Below are 6,566 nucleotides of genomic sequence, written 5' to 3'. Positions count from 1 at the left end.
AAAATCTCCTGCTCATTTACTCATGCAAATTAACTAGATTCAGGAACTCTTCATAAGTCAGCTATAGATTCAGTAACCAGAAATCTCCCCCATGTCACAACATAATGCTTAGTGCTAGTGTCCTCATTAAGTTTTCATAGACAAATTTACTTCCTATATATACCCACAACTTAAGTACACATATTTCATTCAAACGATTACCTGCAATGCTCTCAGTAGGGTAGCCGGGGTATTCTTATTCCAGTATAGTGGCTAAGAGAGTGGCCAGAAAGATTTGTCTGGTTGACCAGGAAGGTGTTACAGAGAAGAAATGGTGGCATGAGGTGAAGTCTGAGAGAAGAGGTTGATGAAAAAGGTCAAGAATAAAATTACCCTAAAAAATTAGCAGGTGAGGAAATATGAGGTATTTATAGCAAGTAAATATGACTCTCAAGAAATATGGAAAGACAAAGGACAAAGGGAAGAAACAAGAGAAAGAAGTAAAGAATGAAGAAGCAGTGATAGGAAATTCTGTGAGGGGAGCCTGGGTGATTCAGTCAGTTAGATGTCCAACACTTGATCTCGGCTCAGGTCATGATTTCACAGTTTGAGAGTTGAAGCCCCACATCGGGCTCTGCACTGGCAGCACAGAGTCTGCTTGGGATTCTGTCTCTCTCCCCCTCTCTCTGTCTCTCCTCTGTTTGAGTTCTCTCTCTCTCAAAATAAATAAATGAACATTAAAAAATAAATTTAAAAAAAAAGACATTCTGTGAAAGACACATCAACAGGTATAGGAGGTTGATAAGCCACGTCTCCTTACCTAATTCAGACCTTCCCACTGAAAACAATCAATGTGCAAGCAGAATTTCTATTCAATTGAATTATTTTTGAATGTATGAGAGGGGTTTACCACTTAAAGTCGTCCTTTTGGTAAAATGTACTTTTTTTTAAATGAAGAATCACTCAGTAATTTATCTTTACACTGACACAGATTTTCATCAATTCTTTTTTTTTTTTTTTTTTAAACCAGAACATGTATTGTGTGACTAATCATCGAAATCCTTAAGATGAACTAGATGGTGCAACCACTGCCTTCTTGGGTTTAGGTGTTGTTACTTCATAGAATCCATGCCTGAATTTGAGGTACAAAATTCTTGGGTGCCTCGTTGGACCGGTCCCAGGGGTATTTCATTATTTAGCCTCGGCACTTCAGCTATACTTTTTCTTTCATTTGGCAGGATTATCACATTTACCACAGGTCGACTCCTGAAGGTAGCAGGTCTTAGGGCCACAGTGGCAGCACAACGTGTGCATCTTACTGCAACACTTTCCAAATGACAACCCCTTTGTCATCTTGTTTTCTGCATTGGAGACCAAAGAGCTCGTCAATTCATTTTGTTGGAAATGCGGGACACTTGTAATTTTACTATTCTTTCTGAATTTGGAGCCAAAATTTCAAAATTATTTTCCCAGAAATCCTAAAATTTCTTGAAATCTTACTCTGGTTGTTTAGCATAAGGAAACTGACACTATCGAATCCATTTCTAAAACCACTAAATTGCAAACAAATCCTCTTAAAAGTTAGAAAGATGTAACATTTTCATTTAAAAATATAAATACTATTGGGGCATCTGGGTGGATCAGTTGATTAAGCATCTGACTTCGGCTCAGGTCGTGATCTCATGGCTCGTGAGTTTGAGCCCCAAGTCGGGCTCTTTGCTGACTGTTCACAGCCTGGAGCCTGCTTCAGTTTCTGTGTCTCCCTCTCTCCTAGCCCTCCCCACCTCTCTCTCAAAAATAAACATTAGAAAAAAAGTTTTAAATATAAATACTGTCCAATTAACATAAATACTGTAGACAACCTATGATTTCCAATAAATCTTTGTGGAAATACTTTTCCAGTGTATTTACTAGCCCCATCCCCTGAAAATAATTTAAATCTCTCATTTCAAGTATTTTTAATTAATATTATGTTCTAGCTCCCTTAGGAAATAACTTTCGAAATATAAAATGAATTATGTCACCTAGATTAAAACAAGAATCATTTTTGTTTTGTTTTTAAAACAGGCTTCTGAATATAAGCTACAGCTGCAGTAATCTTTTGCCCAACCCCCCCCCCCCCACCTCAAAAATCCTCATAGATATCAGCCTTCAGGAAAGTTCCTCTATAGCAACCTGTGGCCTGCTCACAAACCTTAATTAGTTTGAGAGATCATGACATAGACCCTCTTCAAACTGGATAGGAGTGGTAGCTCTCTGCAGAGAAACAGAGCAAGCTTTTGTACCAGGTAATTTAAGGAGCAGCAACAGGCTAATATGTAGACAAGAGAGGGTAGAGCATGTGGTGTGGTTCTCAGCAGAACGGCAGGCCTCTAATGAGGCCCAGTAGTGGATAGCAGCTGGTAAACTTGGGGCTCAAAATAGGAGGCTCGGAGGGCCTTTATTTGCTAACAAAAGACTGCAAATTGCTCAAAGGCCTGTGGAGGCAATGAGAACATGTTCATATGGTGAGCCAGCATATAAAATTTTGAAAACAAATATTACAATATATGAATTTACATTGCAATGAGAATCAGAAGGGTTCCATGATTGTGGACATTTCAGTAAGAATAGGTACAAAAGTTGACTATTAAATTTTGTATAAGAAAATCACCACCTGCTCTCTGTCTGTTCTGGAATACCCAGACTGAAACGCACGCAGTGAGTGTTGTAACCATTTGTATGGCCATGCCGTGCATTCTGTCTGCAACCCCAGACAAATGACAATGAAAGCATGATGTGTTTTATAGAGTGTTACAAAATTAATGGAATTCATGCATGATGGAATTAATTCCCAGATACTCAACAATAAATTAATAATATGGCAATCATATAAACCAGAAGAGAAAGCTCAAATCTCTTGTGATACAAGCTGGAGACCAAGACTGACCCATACCTTAAGGATTGATCCTAAACAGGTTCTTGTAGATCCTTTGCACAGTTTGTTTTTGAATAGCTGGCATTAATCTCAGTAGTTCCACAGGCTGGGAAGCACAACCAGGGACTCCCAAAGGACAACCACCCATATGAATACTAAATACATACCATTTGGTTAAATATTGAACTTGTTCACTTGTCATTTCCGAACACCACTCTGAGAAATCTCAGAAGTTTGTTTCTACAATTCAGTGTCTCTTGAGAAAAAAATTTTCAGTGATTTAAAAAAAAAAAAAGTACCAGTATAAGCAGTAATCCTTTAAGTAAAAGGAGAGTTCTTCTGGCATCCATTACAGATCCAAAGTAGAAAGGAGAATCAGGCTTAAAAACATATGTCACAAGTCATGCTTCTTCCATTCTCTTATGATAATCTGAACCTCTCATTAATTGCAGAGAAACCCCCTTAGCAATTTCTAACACAAGTCATAAATGCAGGGCTTTATTATTCTGTGGACGTCTTTGAACCATTCTAGTTGTGATCCCTTGATTTATAACTGGGGGTTATTTTTGACTCACATTTTTCCCATCCTCCTCACATCTTCTTCGTCATGTTTTTCCAATCCTTCATCTGAAAGATGTCTCACTTTGTAGTCATACTTCAGTTCAGATCACACCATCGCGGCTCTGGATCAGTGTTGAAAGGACAAGCTACTACCTGCCCAACTTGGTCCTCATCTTGTTGATGGAGTTCAGCTCCTCCGTGCCTCAAACTCTATATTAACCAAGAGCCTCATTTCCTGAAGATCTTTCTAACTTCAAAGCCTTCCGCCAATCATTCTCAAGTCCACACCTGGTATTTCCTGCAAGCATTACTCCCCCAGCAACCCTCCACTTCTTCATGGAAGTTCCTCATCCCTACTCCAACTATCTCCATACCCTGACTCATACCATCTCCCATGTAATTGTTTCCTCATTGTTGCACACGCATTTTGGTCCCTATGCTAGACTGTAGGCAGAAAATGAATTTTCTGCTGGCACTCAAGTAATTTAACAAATGTGTATAGAGAGCACTGAATGAATCAAGTACAATGTTGTTAATTCCTGGTAATCCAGATATGCACATTTGAAATGCACGTTACAACCCACATCACATATCAGATATAATTTTTAAAGTTTCTTCCTCCTCTTCTTGAACAGGCAACACTAAACAGTTGCCTTGTATTTTTTTAATGACTTAGACACTTACACCACTGATATATGTCTTATGTTGCCAAATACACAGGGTCCTACTATACTGAATATAAGGCTATTTGTCCTGACATTACGTATTGATGGAACTACAAAAAAATTTTTTCAATAAAGTTTCTTCCTCCATTTGGGATGATTCAGGCCATAGCCCTCTGTCCATTAGAGAATATAACTACATTTATCCAAACAATGACTAATTCCTTCACCTCACCCAATATGTACACATACACTCAACCACTCTATCTCTCTCTCCCCTCTCCCTCATCTATACAACTCATTAAACCATATTCATTGTTCACAATATTACCTGTAACCACCTCACTAGAAATTGTCTCATCAGCCATCGGTGAATAAGGTAAGTATTTGACCAGCAGAAAATGTGAGCAATAATTAACTTAGGGGAAGAGGCCAAGGACGTGTAGGTTCACTCTTTCCTCTTCACACCATGTACTCCCTGCCCAGGCAGAGACTGACTACATTCCTGATAAATCTTGGTGTCCATGACATATCATGAGGAAGAATCCTGAGATCCAAAGACAGTTTATTGTTATAAATTGTGTACACAGAAAGCTGATATTTCCAACTAGGATATTTTTTCCTGTTTTCACTCATCATTACTACTACAAACACAAATTCTTATTTATAATTATGCCATCGTAAACTGATAAGACCCTTTGTTTCTGATTTGCTTTAGCAAATGGCTGCAGAAGCAGAGTGCACAAGCCAGCAAGTGTCCCTTGGCTGCCATTTCAGACCCAGCCCCCCACCACCCACTCTCCCTCAACACAGCCCTCTTCAAATCCTGATGAGCTGAGCCCATCAAAAGTCTCCAGTGTATGATGCTCATTCAATTACAAAGTCCATTCGATGTTATTATGGATCATAATGAAAATACCTGCCTCGGGCTAGAGGAGTGGTCTGGTCAGAAGTGAGAGAATAGGAGCCACTCGGCAGGGGCCAAGCAGAGCACCAGGCAGCCAGGGTTGGTGGCCCTAGGGGTCAGCCATTTGTCACAACCTGCAGTCAGTGAGCTTCTGGCGACATTACCTAACCACCTACACACCACACCACAGTTCCCCTACTGACAGATGGAGCCCTTGGTTAAAATATTCCTGGGCTTTTGGTAAAAAGACTTATGCTTGGTTTTCACATTAGCAATTTGCTTTAACCCATAACATGATCGTTTCTAAGATTGATTTTGCTTAGCAATAGTCTTTTAATGCCAAATTTTACTAGGAAATCCCAAAACTAATGAGCATAACCACGGAGTTATTAGCTTTTACTCCAGTGATAAGGATAACACTCCTTGCAGACATCTTCTGTGTGTATGAGTGCTCAGACCCCACTTATATTTGGAAATAAGATTGCTAAGCGTACTCTTACTCATATACTAGTTAGAAAACCCCATTGTGTATAACACAATTATCATTACTTTTTCAATTTCTTTTCTTCCTAACTGGATAAGAAACTCTGAGGAAGGGGATAAGAATCACCTCTTGTTTTGCTTATCAACACATGCCCAGACCCAAAGATTATGGCTGCCCATGAAAAAGGATATTTGCTGAATAAATAGTTACACTCTGTAAGTGACATATTAACCTCAATCCTCATTGCTTATTATCAGGACACCTGTGTCCAGCATTTGGCTATAAGGCAATGATTCTCAGTGTTGCTTAGCTTAGAATCTAGTAGAACAAATCATCACCAAAAACTATACCTTCTTCAACTATATATAGAGAGAGACAGAGACAGAGAGAGACAGATGCACACACACACACACAGAGAGAGAGAGAGAGAGAGAGAGAGAGAGACAGAGACAGAGAGAGAGACAGAGAGAGAGAGAGAGAAAGCAATTAAAACCAGGAAAATCCCAAGGCAATAAAGAATCTCACCCATGCCACTTCAGCCTTCTGTATTGTGATCTTTTTAAATGTTTTCCTCCTTGCTTCCTTTGGGTCTTCGCAAAGATAAATTGTTCTTGCCATCCTTTAGGAAGTTATCCAGCCTGAGTTGAGTCTATGTGTGAATACATAGACTGAATACAGAGATGCATCTCTGACCTTTTTTGGCCTCAAAGTTCACATTTGGCAATACCAAAGTCCTTGTAATTCATACCTCCATGCCTTCATCCATAATCTTTCCTCTGCCTAGGAAACCTACCCTTAATACCATGCCCCTCTTCATTTGTTACTTTACTCTTGTCCTTCAAGTCACAAGTCACTTCCTCCAGGAAGCCTTCCTTGACTGTCCTATGCTGGATATGGCAACCCTACTTATACCTCTCATAGAACACTGTGCTACCTTTATCATCACATACCACATTACATTGAAATGATCCATTTATTTGCCTGTAGTCCCCTAGATTATTAACTTTGAAAGTGCAGGGACACAATGTCTTATTCTTCTAATGTCCTCAGTTCCTA

The 6,566-nt window shown here is 39.3% G+C and overlaps 1 pseudogene; it reads right to left on the bottom strand.

The window, feature by feature from the left end:
- Positions 1–1,041: 1,041 nt before the first annotated feature.
- On the bottom strand, positions 1,042–3,537 carry LOC122219112 (annotated as a pseudogene).
- Positions 3,538–6,566: the final 3,029 nt, after the last annotated feature.

This window comes from Panthera leo, chromosome B2 (genome assembly GCF_018350215.1).
Source record: "Panthera leo isolate Ple1 chromosome B2, P.leo_Ple1_pat1.1, whole genome shotgun sequence".
In the NCBI taxonomy this organism is placed as follows: domain Eukaryota; kingdom Metazoa; phylum Chordata; class Mammalia; order Carnivora; family Felidae; genus Panthera; species Panthera leo.
The sequence above is the reverse complement of the archived record's forward strand: the minus strand, read 5'-3'. Positions and strand labels throughout refer to the sequence as shown.